A 21,456-nucleotide genomic window follows, 5' to 3' on the forward strand; every position below is an offset into this window, starting at 1 on the left:
CCCCCCCCCCCACAGAACAGTTCTGGATGATAAAATGCCTGCCTGGAATGGAGAATCAGATGAGAAGATGTTTGCAAAGGGGTTTGAGATCAGTTAGGGGGTGGTGATGACAATGTTGATATCGTGGGTGTGTGACTGCCAGGAGTTGTGAAGCAGCGGGTGGAGCATGCGGTGGTCAAAGCCTGGTTCTGAGATCTCTAGTTTTCCAGGGGCTTAGGCTCCGCCTTAGCAGAAAAGAAGGAAAGGAAATTGAGAGGGAAGTCAGATGCCCCCTGCCCCTCACACCTGGAGGTGGCTGACTTGGAGGACTTGAGATGGGGGGAAATCTGAGTGAGGGCAGAGAGGAGAAATGTGGAGGCTGCCCACAGGGAGGCTGGAGAGCATATGGCACATCCAGCCTGGGGAGTGGCACCGCTGGGGGAAAGGGTGCATGTGTCGGTGGAGAAGGAGTGGTGATAGCAGATGTGAGCTTGCTGTGTCCACTAAAAAGGTCACAGCTATTTTAGGAAGTAGGTGACAAGGCATGTTCCGGTAGAACGGCTCATTACTGAGAACCCACTGTGTGCTTAAAAGGAGAGACCGCCCCCACTCACCCTAGAGTCATCCCCCTGGTGTCCCTGAGACACGGGACACTGGATGAGGACCAGGTTTGGAGGATGAAGAAGATCATGTATTTGATTTGGACATACTGTGTTTGAGGTATCTTTGAGATACCAAATAAGCTGTTGGGTCTGGGGCTCAGGAGGAGTCTTGGCTAGACAGACATTTTTCTAGGTTGTGTTTGTGTTTGAAGTCATGGGCACAGCGAGATGGAAGAACTCACCTTGAACAGCTGAGTAAAGGAAGATGAGCCTATAAAGGACCCAGAAAAAGAGCTGCCTGAGAGGGGCCCAGAAAGCCAGCAGAGAGTTGTATCTCAGGAGCCAGGGTGAGTCTGCTTCGTGGGATGGAGTGGTCAGCTTGGCATCGCGGCTGTGGTGAGTGGCATGGAGAAGATGCAGCTGCCTTCGCTGCTTTGGTGGGATGATGGGAGCAGAAGCGAGGTTGGAATGAATGGGTGAGGAGTAGCAGGACATGAGGATCTGATGATATTAAGTTTAGACAGGCTCTGAAATGGTGGCTTTGAAGGCGAGGAGGACGTGTTTGACCCTGTTGCCTCGATTTACCCTCCTGCTCCCTTTCCAATCCCAGAAGGGAACATGTGGATGGCCTGCTACCGACATCCCTCCCCATGGCGCTCCGTGCTCAGGCAGACCTAGGTGCCTGCAAGGGTTTGCTCCTTTCACAAAATGGATTCATTTTCATGAATGAATGAATGAGTGAATGAAGCATGTTGCCCAGGCTGGTCTCAAAGCCCTGGCCTCAAGCAATCGCCCCACCCCGCCTCAGCCTCCCAAAGTGCTGGGATTACAGGAGTGAGCCACTGCACCTGGCTGGTATTAAATTTTCTTTGTGGCCAACTGCATGATAAATATTAACATGTTTCATGGGCGTGAAAGGAGAAAATAGGTACTCTGCGGGACACTGACTTGAGATAGATCTCTTAACTTCAGTTGCCCTTATATCCCTGCTTACCTGGCTGTCAAATTCTGAGAGGTATAACAAAAACTCTCACTGTAGTTTTTTAAAGTCCAGCTTTATTTATATTTGTGGGAGTTCTAGCCTTTTAAATTTGGCTTTCATGTTTCATGTATACAGGCTTATCAAGCTGATCTTCCTACCTTGTGTCGTTTGCTGGTTATTTAATGCCTTTGGTCTTTGGCCTTAAATTCCATATTGTCTGTGTTTTAGGAGAATACATGGCCAAGGATCTGGAAGAATCTCTTTTCTTTACAGTCTTAAAATTAATAAATAAGTGCATTTCATAAGATAATAAGTGAAAGGCTCATTAATTTTAACGCAGGCATCAGAGGACATTCAAGTCATGCCCCTTTAGTTTCTGTTCAGGCTCACACAGAGCAGTTAGTAATCAGGTCTCACTGCTGATCATGAGCTCCTTGTCCTTGGGTGTCCTGATGGTCCCCATGATAGCCAGATTTTTAGGAGGGGTGGATAAAGTGAGATTTGCTTGCAAACTCTTGGGACGTTGCCTGGGAGCCTCTTCTCTTACTTTGCAATTCTTGCCCGCTTCCTGTAGGTCCAAGGAGCGGACTGCTCTGCCTCTCATTTACGCATTTCCTTCCTCATTGGAGGCAGCAAGATGAGCTTTTGACAGAGTAGCCAGTACAAACACTTCCCAGGGCCAGAAGTCAGAAAGATGTGGGCCCCAAATTGTAAGCTCGTCTCTGTGCTTGTGTTTTAAGCCACATAAACTTTCTCAGCGGGCTGGACTAGCCTACGCCTTGTTGTACCCTGAGATCCTAGTGAGTAGTTCTCCAAGTCCTGTGTTTACAGATAAAGGCAAATGCCAGAGAGAAATGGTTGGAAAAACCCCTTGGCCTGCTAAGGCAGGATTATTGAAAAGTCTTCCACGTATGTACTTTTGAATTTTACATATTTTTTCATTTTATTTATTGTGAGACCAGACTAATTTTGTATTTTGGTAGAGATGGGGTTTTGCCATGTTGCCCAGGCTGGTCTCAAACTCCTGGGCTCAAGTAATCTGCCCACCTCAGCTTCCCAAAGTGCTGGGATTACAGACATGAGCCACTGCACCTGGCCAACCACTGTGCCCAGCCTATTTTTAATACTAGTATTTCCACCTCTGGTTTTTCTTTGCATTTATTTGGTATGTCTTTGCCCAACCATTAGTTTTAAATATTTCTTTCTCACTTAAAAAAGTTTATCTTGGCCGGGCGCAGTGGCTCACTCCTGTAATCCCAGCACTTTGGGAGGCCAAGGCGGGTGGAACATGAGGTCAGGAGATCAAGATCATCCTGGCTAATGTGGTGAAACCCCATCTCTACTAAGAATATAAAAAATTAGCTGGGCATGGTGGCGGGTGCCCGTAGTCCCAGCTACTTGGGAGGCTGAGGCAGGAGAATGGCATGAACCCGGGAGGCGGAGCTTGCAGTGAGCTGAGATCGCACCACTGCACTCCAGCCTGGATGACAGAGCGAGACTCGGTCTCAAAAAGAGAAAAGAAGAAAAATGTTTATCTTGAAAATAGAATCTTCATAAATAAAATTTGTTTCTCTTATAATCAGCACATGGTTGAGGGTGGATGGAGGTTGACAGAAGGCAATGATAACAGCAACAAACCTAATTGCGTGGTTTCTGTCTTTGGTAGAGGAATTCTGACTGCTCACATGCCAGATATACTTGATTTTGTTCTTTGCATCTTGCTTATTATTTATTATACTTGCATGTTATTCCTTTCCTGATTTTTGCTGTTTGGGTTAAGTTTCTCATCATCATCTTCCCCACGCCACCTGTATTACGTTTCAGATTTGGCTGTGAATGAAGACAGGATCCTCTCTCTCTCTCTCCCTCTCTCTCTCTCTCTCTCTCTCTCACTCTTTCTTGAAAAATCAGAGTTGAAGTTAAGTGGGTATTCCATGAGGTTGTCTAGGCACCAGGCTCCTTACAGACTCTTGTCCCTAGCATTCTTGAGGGCTGTGGTTTTCAAACTTGAGCATGTATAAGAACAATCTGGAAGGCTTGTTAAAGCATAGATTCTTGGACTGCACGCTGAATCATTCTGATTTGGGAGGTCTGTGATGGGACCTGAGCATTTTAATTGCTTACAGGCTCTCAGATTGTGTAATGCCGCCAGTCTCCGGGCCACATGTTGGGTAGCACCGTCCAGGTGCCTCCCTAACCTGCATGGCCCAAGACAGCTCACTTTCACATCCTCGTGGCAGGCCCTCCTAGCTGCTAGGGGTCTGGGAAACAGTCCTTAGTTGGGGCTGCTGTGTGCCAGGCTATGGTGAGTGTTCCGTTACTAAAGCAATAGAGAACAGATGGTTGAGGAAGACAACCAGAAGTTTCTGGAACACCACCCACTGCTCTCCTGAATTTGAAACTACTACTGTGAGTATCAGTCTTGCTATTGGCTAAGCGTGTGTTCCTCAGGTTAGGAAGTAGGAATGGTTTCTCATGACAGTGGCAAGCCTGCAGGCAGTGCAAGCAAGGCAGCCTCTGTTCCTGTGGGCTGGTGCACAGACTGGCAAGCTGCTGTGGCTTTGCTGATGCCCCGAGAGTCATCTGCTGCTCCCAACCATCAGGTCTGGCATCCACATGTTCCATCACTGCAGCCACCACCAGATCTTCCAGACCCCATGGGATCCAGGGGCCCCCTCCAAGACCCAGTGGGATAGGGGTTATTTTTTTGTGCTACCTCCTCCCAACTTGCCTTCTTCAACCCCAAATGGGACACCTATGTGACTGTTTCTAGGAGAGTTTGAGGGCAGAGGCCCTTTGAACCCTGAACTGAGGTGGGGCTGATGTTCGGTCTCCGTGGCTGGTAATATCCTTGAGAGATCAGAGCAGTGGTTGCCAACCCCTATTCTCTGTTGTCATAGGGAGGTGATCTGGAGAGAAACAGGGTCATAAGGCTCCTGTGGAGCAGCTGATTCTTTTCTGTGTGGCTTGATTATATAGGACATTATTTGGGAGGCAGCAGTTACTTTCTTCTCTCTTTCCGGAGTTTAACCTTTGTATTTCTCAAGTGCATTCTCCAGCCTGAGAAGGTGGGATGGAGCTCAGAAATACATTGAGTGGTGGGGGACCCACCTGGTTCGTAATGCACTGGCCTGGAAATCAGAGATGTGGTTCTAGTCATTGTCCTGCCCCCAGCCAGCTCTGAGACCTCAGGCAGAGTCCTTTTGCTCTCTGGGCCTCAGCTCCCACCTCAAATAAAATAAACCGGTTGAATGAAGTGATTCATGAAGGCCCCTCCCAGCTCCAATATTTTAGGATTCTTATGTAATCCAAATGCTAGTGCACTGGGGATTGACTTTATCCTGAAGAAGTGTCTTTCAGAACCTGCTTGCTTAATAAGTTCAGCCCCTTGGTGAGGCTCCAGACGCTGCCCGTTGCCACTCTCCCAACCTGTCTTGCCTGGAGTTTCTCCAGGCTTAGCTGCCCCAGGTGCCAGCCCTCAGAGGGGAGGTCTGAGGCGCAGCCTGGCTAATGATTAACATAGGCTGCAGCTATTTTAGTTTCTGGCATGTGGGTGGGGAGTTGAATGCTTAACAGCACCTGTGTAGATTTTTTGTTTAGTGCCTGGGAAAATATGGTCAGGGTTGGTGGAGTGCTGCCCTGAGGCTGGCTGGCTGGCTGGCTTTGGTGACTTAATGGCACCTGTGACCAGCAAGGGCAGCACACTGGGGCTCTGGAATGCCCGCCCAGGGCCCCCACCCCCTTCTCAGTAGAGCTGGGGATGTTCATACGCCCACTTACATCACTGAAGTTCCTGCCTTGGGGTGGGGGAGAGAGGGGAATGTCCTAGATGTGTCCTCCCTGCCCCCAGAATTCCTGGGACCTACGTAATAGAGGCACCAAATAGGTGCCACCCAGAGAGTGGAAGAAATGAGTCAGGGTCCACTGGGGTTCCTGCCAATATTCAGTATGTGTCAGGGGCCTCACAGTGTAAGCCCTGTGGCAGATGGTGGTGGGGGACAGGAAGAGAGGCCTGTCCTACAGCCTGTAGCACTGATGCTGTCATGGGGAGGCCTGGGAAAAAAGTGTCTGGCTCTGGCACTTGGGTGTGTGACCTTTGCATGGCCAGAGTCAGCTCAGCCTTGGTTCCCTTGCTTATAAAATGAGAATGATAATACCTATCCAATAGGAGCATTGTGGCAGTTAATGAGCTAATACATAGGGAGGTAATATGTGTATCTATCCTAGGAGTTAGAAAAAGGGGAGCTTATTAGAACACTAGAGAACATGGAAAACATTTTAGGACAAGTGCTGGGAGAGTTCCAGGAAGAGCGAGTGTTGTGGCTGGGAGATCAGGGTGGGCTTCCTGAAAGAGATATGATATGGTTTGGCTGTGTCCCCACCCAAATCTCGAATTCCCACGTGTTGTGGAAGGGACTTGGTGGGAGGTAACTGAACCAGGGGGGCAGGTCTTTCCCATGCTGTTCTCATGATAGTGAGTAAGTCTCACAACATCTGATGCTTTTATAAAAGGGACTTTCCCTGCACAAGCTCTCTTCTCGTCTGCTGCCATGTGAGATGTGCCTTTCACCTTCCGCCATGATTGTGAGGCCTCCCCAGTCACGTGGAACTGCGTCCATTAAAGCTCTTTCTTTTGTAAATTGCCCAGTCTCGGTTATATCTTATCAGCAGTGTGAAAATAGACTAATACAAGGTGGAACTTCATCTGGACTCAGGGAAGGCCAGGAGACAGGAGGTCAGACCAGCTGGAGGGAGCACCTAAGCAGAGGTGTCCTGAAAAGGGAAAGTGCTGAGCTGGACTGGGCTAAGGACATGCATTTTCTGTGCTTCTCTCCATCATGCATGTCCCTGAGGTACCTTCTGTTTTCTTGCTGTTCCTCAGTGGCCCAGTGTGAGTGACTCTTGGCTCCAGACTGCTTGACACAGCTTAGAATGCCAACTGCAGAAGGGTCAGCCCATTCCCAAGTGAAGGTGTTCTCTCCTCCAGAGTGAGCTGCAGGTCCTTCAACTTCCAGCTGCAGGCGGCTGACTGGGGAGCTTGTCACCATCTGAAGAGCAGCCCTTGATAAGGGATATTTGGAAAGGTTTCCTGAGGCTTCTAGGCAGAGCAGGGGTGCTCAGCTGTTTGGAGAAGATACACTCTGTTAAGTCTCCCAGGCTTGAAGGGGCTGAGCTTCCAGAGTGGTTTGAACAGGCCCCGAGGACTGGCTGATGGGCGTCAGGGCCTCTCCAGGAGAGGCCAGGGGACCCCCTGCTGCCATCACACTCTTCAGTCTTCTTCACTTCTCTCCCTCAGCCTATGGTGAGAGAAGGGCCTGGGCCGGCCATTCATAAGGAGATGGATGAGATGGCTCATCACACACCAACTGGAAGGGCCCTGGTAAACCTCTGCTCCTGTGATCACACATGCAGATTCCTGCAAGGACAGCCCCAGCAGCTGAAGGAGAGAGGGAGGGAGGTGCGCAGTTGTTGCCAGCCCTAGCTGAGTGTCACCATGCAGAAATGTGGGACCTTTGTTGCCAGAGTTCCCGTTTTAATATTTTTGAAAGATTTAAGCCAGAGTCTCCCTTTTGCAGCCCTTTCCTGCCTCCAATGAAATAATGCTATTGAGCTCCAAAACCTTCAGGAGCCCCAGGTTCTGGGAGGCAGCATGCAGACCACTGAGGCCCTGCAGGCGCACTCACTGAAAATAGGTGAGGTAGACGAGGCCGGGAGGGCTTAGGTTTGCCAAGGCCCCTCAGAGAGAGGCCGGTTTCTCAGACGCCCCTATGCTTCACTCCCAGGGAACACATTTTCTAAATTCTTTGTCTTCCCCCACACTCTTCCTGGGAGTGGCTTTTAAATATTGTAGTGTGTGTTTCCTGGAAGTGGGCTATTGTGTTTATCTCCCCATCTAGTTGGAAAGCATGATGCAGGCCAGGACTTTATTTTTTTCTTCCCTATCCCGGGGAGTCTAGCCCAGCCCCTGGTGCCTCCATAAACCCAGGTGGGATTGCTGTGAAGCTAATGAAACAGAAGCTTCAGGCCCCTGGACTTGCAGCACCCTAGTGAGGGGCCGTGGGAGGGGCACTACCAGTGAGTTCACAGAGTCCTATGATTTGTAACATTCGCAGAAAACTAAGATGTTTTGTATTCTTTGTCCTGAAGAGGGCTGCTAACCTTGTATAAGCTTCAGGCCCCACAAAACCTGGACCTACTGCAGATGCTGGTACCAGTCTCACAGACTGGCTGCTAGTGTTTTATTTTAACTTTCCCTTAAAAAATATGTGCCTGTTTTTTCAGAAAGCAATTGTAGAATGTAGTTCACCAGGCTGGTTGGTCAACATGGCGAAACCCCATCTCTACTAAAATTACAGAAATTAGCTGGGAGTGGTGGCGCAAGCCTATAATCCCAGCTACTTGGGAGGCTGAGGCTACAGTGAGCCGAGATTGCGCCACTGCACTCCAGCCTGGGTGACAGAGCAAGAGACTGCTTCAAAAACATAAAAAAAGAAGACGAATGTAGTAATATTCTCTTTTTTTTTTTTTTTTTGAGACAGAGTTTCCTTCTGTTGCCCAACATGGGCATACGCCACCACACCAGACTAATTTCTGTATTTTTAGTAGAGATGGGGTTTTGCCATGTTGGCCAGGCTGATCTCGAACTCCTGACCTCAAGTGATCTGCCTGCCTTGGCCTCCCAGCGTGCTGGAATTACAGGTGTGAGCCACTGCGCCTGGCAGAAGTAATGTTCTCTTTCTACAGTTAGATAATAAAGGATGCTTATTTTATTATGCTTTATAATTCATCTATATGTTGTATTTATTGCTGTATTACAAACATATTTTATAATTAAAAAATGAAAAAAGCCAAATATGTTGATCCAAAAGGCTTATAATGAAGTCAGCAGTCCCCTGACACATCCTTCCTCTTTCCCTCTTTCTCCAGAGTTAACCATTTTTAACTCTTTATTTTTAATGAATAGGCTTATATGACTGTTTCTTCATTTATCAGTTTTGAAATATGTTGACTTCCTGCTTGATAGATTAGGAACCAATATATTCATCAATATTTAATGTCTGCATTATTGTGACCATAAATTGTATTGTTCGATGCTGTGCCAGTATTGTGCTGTGGTCACACATTAGGAGTACAATCCTTCCTGTCCCATTATTCCTCAAGTGGATGCTTTCCCTGCTTAGGGGCCTGATTTTCCGTGTATCTGTTGTTCCAAACTGGCCTGGTTGCTCCCCAGGCCTGCTGCTCAGCTGTTGTCCAGGGACACCTTTTTACAGTCTTCTGTGTTAGATTTTCCTGTTCCTAGATCCTATATATTTTATTTTCTTTATATTCCTTATGTATGTTCTCATTTTGCTGAAATCATCCAGAAGTTCCTAAGAAAAGTACATGGAAGGTAGATTTTGTTTTGTTTTGTTTTGTTTTGTTTTTTTGTTTTTGAAGCTTGTGTGCCTGCAAATATCTCTGTTCCTCCCTAATGGATAGAAATATCCATTCCAAATATCTCTATACAGTAGTGGTTCATTTAGCTGGCTATGGAATTATAAACTGAAAATAATTTCCTTCCCAAACACTGAACACATTGTTCTGTTATCTTCTAGTTTCCAGTGTGGCTGTTGAAGTCCAGTGTCCTTCCAGTTCCCCTAAAAAGGACCCTTGTTCTTTCTTTTCTAAAGTTTTAGTATCTTTCTTTTGCCTGTTGTGTTCTCAAATTTCACAATGATTGCTTTGCTGACCTTTTTGCTTTGTGGATATAATATTTTCTCTTCCGTCTCTGAGGATATTATTGATTATATTTTTGTCCTCTGTTTCTAACCATTGTCTGTTTCTTTGGTTCTCTTCCGTCTCTGAGGATATTATTGATTATATTTTGTCCTCTACTTCTCATCATTGTCTGTTTCTTTGGTTCCTTTGCTTCTGTTTTGGTCTCTCCCTTTCTTGGTATAGACTTTCTCAGATGTCCTGTGACCCTTTGCAGTCTATATGAAGAGGGAGACCATAAAAATCTGATTAAAGTGCATAGGTGAAATGTACAGGTGGGGCAGGATTTTATCACATCTCTTCCTCCTTCATTGTATTTCCTGGAAGGCAGTCATTCCCCAGTATTGCAAAATTCATCTCTCCTCAGCCCTGGTCTTCCCACTGTACCTGCTGTTGCCTCGGGCAGGAAGCACCAACCCAGGCTTGAACTCCCACGGGCTGCCCGCCTGATGGAACAAGAAGAATCATCCTAGAGAACTGGGCCTGAGTCTGCCAGCGGCTTTGAGGACAGGAAGCCTCTCCACCCACCCACCCTGCCCTGGGAACGATGAGCTCTAGCCTGGGAGTGGGGATTGGGCACCAGCCCTCTTAGGCTCCTGCTGTATCACCTTGGCATGCCACATCCCTCTCTCTGGTTGTCAGTTTTCCCGTTTGTGAAATGGGGTGAGGTGGGGTTGGTGGGAGTGAACTGAGTCATCTCTGAGGTGCTGAACTGGCCTCTGGCATCCCAGTTGTGAGGTCTTGGCCGATGGGGTGTGATGGCCCTGCCTGTGCAAATCCGACTGGGCAAATGCTGAGTGCGCGTGCATAGACTGGCCACACGGAAGCCACTGAGGGCCCAAGTCCCCTGGTGACTCATGTTGACTGGTAATTCAAGTTAACACACCTGTAACGAGCCTGTTCCCGACACGTGGGAGAGGCGAGCACCTGGTTCCTGCTTCCATTGTTGGAAAGGGTTTTTTTGTAGTCTTGGTGGTTTAATACTTCCCTTGTTGAGGAAAGCTGGCTGAGTTAGGTAGATGTGTTCACAGAGCTTTCATGCAAAGAGAAGAGAGGCCCTTGGAAAGAGAATGCCATAGAAGGATCTGGAAGGGAAGAGAGAAGGAATGGTCACTGTATATATTAGTTTTCTTTAAAGTTTTTGTTGTTGTTGTTGTTTTTTGTTTTTGTTTTTTGATACAGAGTCTCGCTCTGTCACCCAGGCTGGAGTGCAGTGGCACAATCTCGGCTCACTGCAACCTCTGCATCCTGGGTTTAAACAATTCCTGAGTAGCTGGGATTACAGGCATGTGCCACTACGCCTGGCTAATTTTTGTATTTTTATTTTATTTTATTTTATTTTGAGATGGAGGTTTGCTCTTTTTACCCAGGCTGGAGTGCAATGGCATGATCTCGGCTCACTGCAACTCTGCCCCCCAGGTTCAAGTAATTCTCCTGTCTCAGCCTCCCGAGTAGCTGGGATTACAGGTACATGCCACCATGCCCAGCTAATTTTGTATTTTTAGTAGAGATGGGATTTCACCATGTTGGCCAGGCTGGTCTTGAGCTTCTGACCTCAGGTGATCCACCTGCCTCAGCCTCCCAAAGTGCTGGGATTACAGGCATGGATCACTGTGCCCGGCCAATTTTTGTATTTTTAGTTAGAGACATGGTCTCACTATGTTGCAAGTGATGTTATAATCTATGAATACAATGTGAAATAATTAAAGCAAACCAGTTAATATATCCATCACCTCAAATAGTTTTCAACAATTAGTTTTCCATTACTGCTGTAACAAATTACTACAAACGTGTGGCTTAAAACCATGCAACTCTTTTTGTGGTAAAAATATACACAACATAAAACTTACCATTTTACCCGCTGTTAGGTGTGCAGCTCAATGGTGTTAAATACATTCACTTTGTTGTGCAACAGTCATTACCATGCATCTCCAGAAGGTTCTCATCTTCCCAAACTGACTCTGTACTCATGAAATGGAAACTCCCCATTCCCTCTTACCCAAGCCCTGGCCAACAGCAGTCTACTTTCTGTCCGTATGAATTTGACTACTTTGGAGACTTCATATAGGTGGAATCAGAAGTATTGGTTCTTTTGTGTCTGGTTTGTTTAGCATGATGTGTTGAAGTTTTATCCGTGTTGTAGCATATGTTAGCTTTCTTCCGTTCTGGGGCTGAATGATACTCTCTTTTTATGTGGAGATCTCGTTTCATCTCTCCTTTCATCCATCCATGGGTGTTTGGGTTGCTTCCACCTTTTGACTACTGTGAATTAGGCTGCTGTGAACATGGGTGTGCAAATCTCTGTGGGAGTCCCTGTTTTCATTTCCTTTGGGTATATAGGTTGAGTATCCCAAATCTGAAATGTTGCAAAGTCCGAAACTTTTTGAGCTCTAACATGATGCTCAAAGGAAGTACTCATTGAAGCATTTTGGATTTTGGATTTTTGCATTTTGGATGCGCAATGGTAAGTATGATGCCAGTATTCCAAAATCTGAAATCATCTGGTCTGAAGACCAGCATGTCTGAAACATTGCTGGTCCCACACATTTTGAATGAGAGGTACACGGCCTGTATGCTCAGGAGTGAGATTGCTGGATCATAGGTATGGTAGTTCTATGTTTACGTTTTTGAGGAATCTCCATACTGTTTTCCATAGTGGCTGCACTATTTTACCACATGGCTTTTTTATCTTAACGGTTTTATCTAATGGTCTCTTGGATCTCATGGTGCTAAAATCAAGGTGTTGGCAGGGTTGTGTCTTTGTCTGGTGGCCCTGGAGCTGAATGCTTCCTTGTCCTTTTCAGCTTTAGAGGCCATCTGAGTTCCATGGCACTTGGTCCCTTTCCTGCATGGGTGGAATCCCTCTCATGCCTGGACTCTCTCCTGCTTATTCTTCCTTTTCATCCTTAACCCAGCAACAAAGGCTCTCTGCTTTGAAGGACCCTTTTCATTGGATTGGGCCCACCTGGATAATCTAGGCTAGTCTCCCCATTTCATGGCGGGTAACCTTAATCATGTCAGGACAGTCTGTTTCACCATGTAAAGTAACGCATTCACAGGTACCAGGGATGTCTTTGAGGGACCTAATCAGGGAAGCTGATGGTAGCTGAGTTTCAGGCTCTGAAAAGCCCTCCCTCTACCCCTTCCCTTACCAGCATTTTCCTGAGACCCTGGGACCCTAAGGGTTGGCTGGACACTACCCTTACTGTGTGGGCTGGGCTGGTCCCCTGGCGGGAGCCTGACACCAGATGAGGTTAGTGTGTGCCCAGGATCTGTGACCCTTTTCTCCCTCTCCAAATGTCAAAGCCTGGCCTCTTTGGCCACTTGGGAGAGATCAACACTAGGTGTGTTAGTCAAAGAGTGAAGATAACTGTGTCCTGCTTTACAAAGCGCGTTCCTGTTCTTTTTACTTTTAGTCCTCATAGTAATCCAAGGTAGGTGGGGTACATCAGATCTTTGCAGACAGAATGGAGGTTCAGAGAGGTTAAGTTGCCCAGGGAGGGTCACACAGCAAGCAGTTGCTTTAGGAACCAGACCTTGGCTCCAGGCTAATGCCTCCTAGGGACTGAGTTAAAATTAACTGAGCACCTGCTGTATGCTAATACCTGGTGTAGAGCTATATATATATATATGAATACTATATTCTCACAGCTGTGTAATGAGATGGATGCATTTTTCCTCTTTTTACAGGTAAGGAGGAAGGCTCAGAGAGGTCAATCTTTATATCCAGGGTCACACAGCTAACAAGAGGTAGAGCTAGAATAGAATCATTGTCATTGGACTCCGAACCCTGTGTGCCATCCCGGTGGCCCAACAGCAGTGTTAGAAGATGATATCAGAGCTGTGTGGGCTGTGGTAAAACTCATGCAGCAGAATTGAGAAGTCCAGTGTGACTGTCCTGTGATGTTTGGGGCTCTTGATGGGGGAGTGTGGGCTGTGAAAAGATGGGGGAGCTGGTTTGGAGTGTGTGAGAGAGAGTAATTGGGGTGGTAGAAGGGCCTACCGAGAATCTAGGGGTAGACGTTGTGAAGCCAGTGTCAGTGAGACTCAGGCCCTGTGTCTTGGGTAACCTGCTGAGCTTCCCTTTACCTCGCACCGCAAGATGAGGGAGAGGTTTAGAGAAGTTTTTGCTTCCTTCCGGCAGAGCTGCTGGAAGGGTTGTCTTGTAGACAGTAACTGCTGCAGGGCTTGGAATGTGGCACGTCCCTGTGGGCCCAGGAGCTCTGGGAGGAGCTGGGTTGGACTTTGCAGTGATTGGAGTGACCTGACAACTAAGAGGGGTGGGATCGACAGGGAAGCCTCAGCCACCCTGGGACTTGTGCCTGATTGACATCAGCTCACTACCATTGTTTTGTTCGTCTCTCCTAGGCGGGCCCTGGGAGAAGCTCCCTCTGCTCAGGTGGTGTAACTGGCGGTGGCTTCCCCATGCGGAAGTGGGCAAACAAAGACAGAGACCTGTGTCCCCTCCCTGCCCCTGCCACCTGCACTTACAAACACAACCCACTGTTTCCCTTTTTGGGAGTGAGTGTGTGAGTGTGTGTGTGTGAGTGTGTGTGTGTGTGTATGTGTGTGTGCGTCCATAGGTTCCGTCTAAATCCGTTCAGGCTGCTGTAATAAAATATCATAGACTGGGTGGCTTATAAACAACAGAAGTACATTACTCACAGTTCTGGAGGCTGGAAGTTGAAGATGAAGGTGCCAGCTGACTCAGTGTCTGGTGAGGGCCCACTTTTTGGTTCACAAATAGGATAGTACCTTCTCCCTGTGTTCCCACATGGTGGAAAGGGTTGGGCCCTCTGGGCTCTCTTTTATAAGGGCGTGAATCCCATTTATGACGGCTCCAACCCCATAACCTTCCAGAGGCCCCACCTCCAGATGTCATCACATTGGGAGTTGGGATTTCAATACATGAATTTTGGGGAGACAGAAGCATTCAAACTATAGCAGGTCCTGGCCACACTTTGGAGTCAGGGCTTGGGTGGGGGGCTTTTCCTGTCACTGCCACTGTGTCTGTTACAAGAACCTCAGTGTCCTCCAGGATCTGAGTGCCCATCACATGCTGGCCTGCGTGGCAGCCAGATATTAACACTGTGTCTCTGTCACCTTCTTCCTCTGCTGCCTACTTTCCACTCCTCAGAAATTCTGAATCGGACTCAGCATTTGACCCAGCATTGGCTCTTGTGTGAGCCCATTTAGTGTGAGTCAGAGATGACTCTGCCCACAAAGAGGAGTGGCCCAGCTTGCAGGGAAGCCTGCTCTGGAGGAGCGTGACAGAGAGACCTGCGTGTCATGCTGTGTGCTCTCGGCCTGCCTCATATGGAAAGTGAGTTCCTCCTCACTTGCCCGCACCCCCCTTCTCAGCACCTGGTCTGAAAAGGCAGGCAGTAGGAGAGAAGATGGCCCCGTCCGTGCCACGCCTCAGTGAAGGTTCTGAGGACAGGCTCCGGTGCCTGCAGGATTGGAGCTTCTTGCAGGCCAAGGCCCTGCCTCTGTGGATCCCTCTCCCAGGCAGGTTTCCTCTCCGAGGGTCTTTCAGATCTCCCTGCCCTGTGGCCTCCCTCCACCATCAGTCTTGCCTCCACTGCCCTCTCTACTACTGGAGTGGAGCAGGCCCCCAGACACCCAGGCACGTGGAGGGGATGGAAAGAAAACAGTGCCAATTTCCTGTTGGTGCTTTCTCTATTGGGAGGCTGGAAAATCTAACACAGCCATGCCAGTGTGCTCCCTACTCCCATCCTCCACCTGTCACACTGCCCTGACCCTTCCCAATTCCGTGTTTCTCTCCCACCCTCTCCCTTCCCCCTTCAGTCCCTACAGTTCTCATCCTGGGCATTATCAAATGGCCCAGGGTCCTCTCTTTCTTATTTTGTTTTCGAGAAACAGGATGTCATGATATGTTACATGATATAATGGGAACAAACTTGGTATTAAACTGTTACTATCCCCATTTTACAGATGAGGAAAACTGAGGTGCAGAATGGTCATGTAAACCGTTAAGATCGCCTAACTGGTGGGGAGCAGGACTGGGATGTGAACTTGGGTAGTCTGGCTTCAGAGTCCATGTACTCACCATCCTCCACTGCCTTCAATGAAGTACCTGGGGTCATACAGTGAAACCAGACTTAGAAGCCAGGTATCCTGATTCTGAATTCCATGCTATTTCATCATACCAGTATTTCTAAAGCTCTATTCTCAGAATACTAGTTCCTGGGGCCAGTGGGCACTGTGAAGAAGTATAACGTAGTGGTTAAAGTCCTGGTATTTGGAAGCCGACTGCCTGGCTCAGCCATTCAATAGCTATAACCTTGAGCAAGTTACACAGCCTCTCTGTCCCTCAGTCTTCATTTCTGATATGAGAAGGATAATTTTAGTATTTGTCTCATAGGGTTGTTGTAAAGGTCAGTTCCACGCGAAGCATTTAACACAGTGCCTGGCACATAATAAGCATTCAATAAATGATGACTATTATTATGGCCTAATTAGTTTGGGAAATTTGAGGATAGAGTTAAGCAGGCACCTTTTTTCCAGGATTTATCAGAGGTTTTTTTTTTTGTTTTTTTTTTTTTTTTTTTTTTTTTTTTGAGACAGAGTCTTGCTCTGTCGCCCGGGCTGGAGTGCAGTGGCCAGATCTCAGCTCACTGCAAGCTCCGCCTCCCGGGTTTATGCCATTCTCCTGCCTCAGCCTCCGAGTAGCTGGGACTATCAGAGCTTTTATTACGCTATTGCAAATTGGCAGTTTCTTGGAAAGGGGATGTGTAGTTATAGTACCTAACTATATGTAGTAAGCATTTTCTAAACTTTTCAAGCAACTAATCTCTTGCTCTTGTCTGCCTGTCTCGCTCCTTAAACTGCGTGCCTTCTAACTTCACAACTTGCAAGATATGAAGCTGGCATCAGAAAACACATTCAGGGCAGCACTGAACTGCCCACCACACTGCCTGCTTCTAGGTGAGGCTGAGCTGGGCCTGGGCATCCCAGTTAGATCTAAGCAAGACTTTTGGGGGCAGTAGATGGCAGGTGTTCAGAAGCAAACAGACTTATAGTGAAAATGAACAGACCTGATGCCTGGAGGAAATGTTTGGAGCGTGTATGTTCTGGATACTTGGAGCTGTTCAGCTGTCATCAGTTGACTGAGTTGACTGTCACGCACTAGGTGGGTCCTGCTCTACAGAAGACCAAAATGCATATTGTGGGAGTGTGATGTCCTTGCTGAGAGCCTTGGATTTATAAGTGTTTATTATGCTCTTCCTTGCCCTGCAGGCCAAATACATCCTATTTGATACTTAAATAATCTTAGGAGCCAATGAAGGAAGAGGTTATAAAGGAGAAAATTGACTAACTGGCAAAGCAGAAGCCAGTCCCCAGAACTCTATCTATTCTTCCACTCAAGCTGCATTTATGAGGTGCACTTTCAGCCAGATGCTTGGGTAACAGTGGGGAACAAGGCTGTGGGACTACATTTTCAGCTCTGGAAAACATTTGCAGATGGTTGGCAGCATCACCACTAGGCAGAGCTCAGTGGTCCTGGAAGAGTCCTAGGGAGGTTGGTTTTCTGGCCCTCTTGTATTGACAGGCGCCCCCTCAAGCATTCCAAGCTCGTACTCTTCCTAAGGTGAATCAGCACCTGAGTCCTTTGCTGGTGTAGAAGCCTGATCTTAACTTAGAGTCCCAGCTGTATTAGTTATATAAACTCTCTGTGTCTGTCTGTCTCACACACACACACACACACGGTCCCTGATTCAAGATGGTTAAACTTACAGTTTTTCAACTTTATGATGAGGTTACATCACTTTAAGAAGAGCTTATCGGGATGTAACAAGCTCCTCCACTTATGATGGGGTTACAATGAGGCTACGGTTTTGATTGAGTGCATGTCACTCTTGCACTGTCATAAAGTTGAAAAATCGTAAGTCGAACCATTGTAAGTTGGGGACTGCTGTGTTGCCAGCATTAAATGCATTTTCAACTAATGATGGGTTTATTGAGATGTAACCCCATCATAAGTCAAGGAGCATCTGTATGTCTTTTGTAAAGACAGCATCTCATTATGTTTCCCAGGCTGGTCTCAAACTCCTGAGCTCAAATATCTGCCTGTGTCAGCCTCCCAAAGTGCTGGGATTATAGGCATGAGCCACTGTGCCTGGCCTCTTCTTTTCATTTTAAAGAATATATCAGCAGGGATTATTGGACCTGCATGGTTTAAACTACTGTCTTAGTTCATTTTGTGCTTCTCTAACAAGATATCACAGACTGAGTAATTTATAAACAACAGTAGCTTATTTGGCTCACAGTTCTGGAGACTGAGAAGATCGTGAGGCTGCATCTGGCAAGGGCCTTCTTGCTGCTTCATAACATGGCAGAAGAAGTGGGTGAGAGAGAGCAAGAGTGAAAGAGAGCATGTTATACTTTTGTAACAAACACACTGGTGGTAAAGAGCCCACTTCCTCCATGACACATTAATCCATTCATGAGGGTGGAGCCTCTTAAAGGTCCTGCCTGTCAGAACCGTTGTACTGACCATTGAGTTCGCAGCACATGAACTCTGGGGGATACATTTAAACAATAGCAACGATATATTTACATTTTATGGATGCAGCCTTATGGGGAAAGTACTTTAAAAAATAAATTGGTGTGTGTGTGTGTGAAAACAGGTTAAGGATCTAATGTTTAAAAAAAAAAAAGAAAAAAAACCTAATATACAAATGAATATTCCAGCCACCAGGCTAGGGAAGGCCAGTGGAAAATCATTCCACGAAAGCATCCATTTTAGTCCAGGCCTGCTTGGTTTGCTGCTAGGCCCTGAGGGGCAGGGGGTGTCACTGCTCCGTGGCTTCTGGCCCGAGATGATGTTTCTAGGCCCTTGCCTCTCAGCATTAACCTGGTATAGGCTCTGTTCCCAAATGAGCCCTGTGCTGTCCCTCTGGGGAGGACAGTCCAGAATCCCAGGCATGACACTGACACCATCCACCCCTCCTTTCCCTTCTGTGTCCCTGAAGTCAGGCAGGACACCAGCAAATGTGCATGGCCTAGCCTTGCTGGTGGCTGGAGCCCATATCTCCACCTCCCATTGTTGGGTAGAGACACAGCAAGGCTTCCCTTTTGGTAGGGGGATGACTGAGTGGGGGCAGTGAGGCTCTTCTTGTTCAGGCAGTTGCTTCCTGTCCCAGTGTAGCTTTTCTAGATTCCCGTGTTAGAGGACTCCGGCTAGTACCCTTTTAGAGCCTGTGGAATTGAATGGTACACTTACGTACACAAAACACGGCTTTAGGGAACAGGCCCTGTTGCAGCTCCTGAGAAGCACCCTCAGATAGCTGCTCTATGCTTTTGGCATTCACCGAACGCTTTGAGGCTGGCTTCTGATGCAGTGCTGTCATGCCAGAATCCTGTCGACTTTAGTAGGGGTGGCACCATGTTTGAGAGGCTGAAGAAGAGACCCCAGAGCCAGCGAACAAGGCATAAGGCTTATTGAGGGGACTTTTATATGGGGCAGTCCAGTGGTGATAGGCTGGATGGGAGGACCACTACTGGTTGTAAAAAGCATGCAGTTTGTATGGCCATTTTTTTTTTTTTTTAATGGAGTCTCGCTCTGTTGCCCAGGCTGGAGTGCAATGTCGTGGTCTCGGTTTATTGCAACCTCCACCTGCCGGGTTCATGCCATTCTCATGCCTCAGCCTCCCGAGTAGGTGGGACTACAGGCGCCCGCCACCACGCCCGGCTAATTTTTTGTATTTTTAGTAGAGACATAGCATTTTAATTTAGCATCCTCCTTCCTAACCACCACCACCTGGCAACCTTCATTTAAAGTAGAACAAAGGGCCTTGATCTCTTGTATGGCCTGCATCCCATGGAATGGCTTAGGGATTCTGATGTTCCTTATAGATAAGGAATGTATCTCCAGGTTGGCCACAGTTCCTTAGCTCAGAACTCTGAACACACGTTCTTCTTAGACTGTAGGGTTGTTCTGGGTATGCTTAAGTTAAGTGATTGCTGTCCGGCGCATCTGCCATACAACTGTGGGGGGTGCCTAGGTCTGGTGCGTGTCTCTAGAGCTTGCTATTGTGAAGAAGAGTGTGTTAGTCCATTCTCACACAACTATAAAGAAATATCTGAAACTGGATAATTTATAAAGAAAAGAGGTTTAATTGGCTCATAGTTCTGCAGGCTGGGCCTTTCCCAGGTTGAAGGGCCCAGAATATGGGAGCCAAGGGACCAGCATTTTTAGCGAGCTCTCCAGGTGAGGGAAAGCATGATGCTGGCATCTACTTGGGGAGGCCACAGGAAACTTACAGTCATGTGGCAGGCAGATCTTAACCTGGCTGGAGCAGGAGGAAGAGAGGTGTGGGGAGGAGGCGCTACACTTTTAAACAACCAGATCTCACCAGAACTCTGTCATGAGAACAGCACCAAAGGGGGAAATCTGCCCCCATGATCCAGTTAACTCCCACCTGGCCCCACCTCCAATGCTGGGAATTATAATTTGATTGTATTGTAATTACAAATTACAATTTGGGCAGGGACACAAATCCAAACCATATCAAGGAGTGAGATCAGATAAGCTAGAGAGTGTCCAATACCTTAAAGGAAAGGGTGTTTCCTAGAGTGTGGACCACAGAACCAGTTACATCAGAATTACTGGGGACTAGGGGGTATGTGTGCTTGTTTACACTTCAGATTCCTGGGCCTATCCCAGGTTAAAAGGCCCAGAATGGGCCAGGGCACTAGAGTGTTTAGCGAGCTCTCCAGGTGATTGTCATGCGTGATGAAGCAGTGTGGCCTGCAGGCAGGCAGCATCAGCATCACCTGGGAGCCACTGGAAATGCAACTTCTTGGGCCCTGCCCCAGAGACACTGATTTAGAGACTCTGGAGGTGGGGCCCAGCAATCTGGGTTTTAACAAGCCCTATAGGTGACTGTTTTCCAGAAGCACCGATTTAACTGGAGAGGGCCCCAGCTGGATGAAATCAGGTGCACAGCTGCAGGTGGATGGTCGCAGTGAGGAAGGAAGGGCGGTATTTGTGCTGCAGCCTGCCCTGAGAGGCAGGACCAGAGGCCAGAAGTTCCCCCGAGACAGGTTTCTAAGAATTCGACCAATCCCTAAGGAGGCCGGCTGCCTGCTGTGTGCAGGAGGCCCTCTCCATTGAGTCCCCGTGTCAAAGGGCTGTGATCAGAAGCAGGCATAGAGTGGGGGACATGCCCCAGCCATCAGAATTGCACCAGCAGTGTGAAGCATGTCACTTGCCCCATGCAAGGAAAGAAGGAGGAGAGAAGCATTGGTCAGGGCGGAAGGTATGATTCTCATGGATGCCAGAGAGAGAGAGAGCAGATCTGCTGGATTATAGCTCACTGTGTTGCCTCTCTCCTAGAGAGTGGGGGTTGAACAGGCTAGAGAGGGGGACATGAGGGCCTTAGAAGTCCTGCTGAGCCCAGATTTGGCAGCCCTGGGGTGCCAGGAATGACTCCTCCAAGGACAGTCCCTTGTGGTGGCCTCTTTTGAAAAAATGCAGAGGTCAAAGTTACCAGAAGACCGGACCGTGAGCAGATTTCTTAATTTTCAAAGAAAAGGAGAAGAATGCTGCTTCTGTGAGTCAGAGAGAGTATGCTGATCCTGCAGCCTCTAGCCTCCTGGAACATGGATAGCTGCGGGGGAGATTGGTTGGCACTGGGAGTCTGTGTCCACCTGAAGGTCACCCCTGGCTATTGGGCTGTGTTTATTTTTCTTCTGGGGGTAATTAGGCAGATAAACAGGCTTCCTTCAGAGTAGATGTGCTAGAACCCTCACTTGGGCACGTGGAGAAATGTGTACTGGGTGGTGGCAGTGAGTTGGGGGAGAGCGGGTTAAATGCCTGCACCCACATGGTGCCTGGTGTTTGATGTTGAACTGGGGAGTTCTGAGTGTGACAGTTCTATAGTGTCCCTCATTGGTCCTTACATCGTGGTTACTTGGCAGAACACAAATGCCATGTCTATTGTGTCTGTGGATGTAAAACAAAGCTGAGAGAGAGGGGGAAGATGTTTGATGTTGAGCAGAATCCCAGAAGGTCTCAGCAGACTGGAGCAATGGGCAGAATCCAAGGGAGAAATTTCACAGGAGCCCACATAAGGTCTCTGTGGCCTGGAAAACCCACATGTACCAGTC

General features: G+C 47.8%; 1 protein-coding gene across 3 annotated transcripts in view; it reads left to right on the forward strand.

The window, feature by feature from the left end:
- ANXA11 (annexin A11) overlaps positions 1 to 21,456 on the forward strand; it is a 50,452-nt gene that overhangs the window by 3,912 nt on the left and 25,084 nt on the right. The window contains exon 1 of one of the 3 annotated variants that reach the window (XM_017856227.1): positions 183 to 928. The exons of the other annotated variants lie outside the window; for them this stretch is intronic. The gene's annotated coding sequence lies outside the window, so the exon portion shown is untranslated. Of the gene's footprint in view, positions 1 to 182; positions 929 to 21,456 lie in introns of those variants that run through there. 3 annotated transcript variants of the gene reach the window in all.

The sequence above is a fragment of the Rhinopithecus bieti genome, unplaced genomic scaffold (assembly GCF_001698545.2).
Source record: "Rhinopithecus bieti isolate Rb0 unplaced genomic scaffold, ASM169854v2 scaffold_43555, whole genome shotgun sequence".
In the NCBI taxonomy this organism is placed as follows: domain Eukaryota; kingdom Metazoa; phylum Chordata; class Mammalia; order Primates; family Cercopithecidae; genus Rhinopithecus; species Rhinopithecus bieti.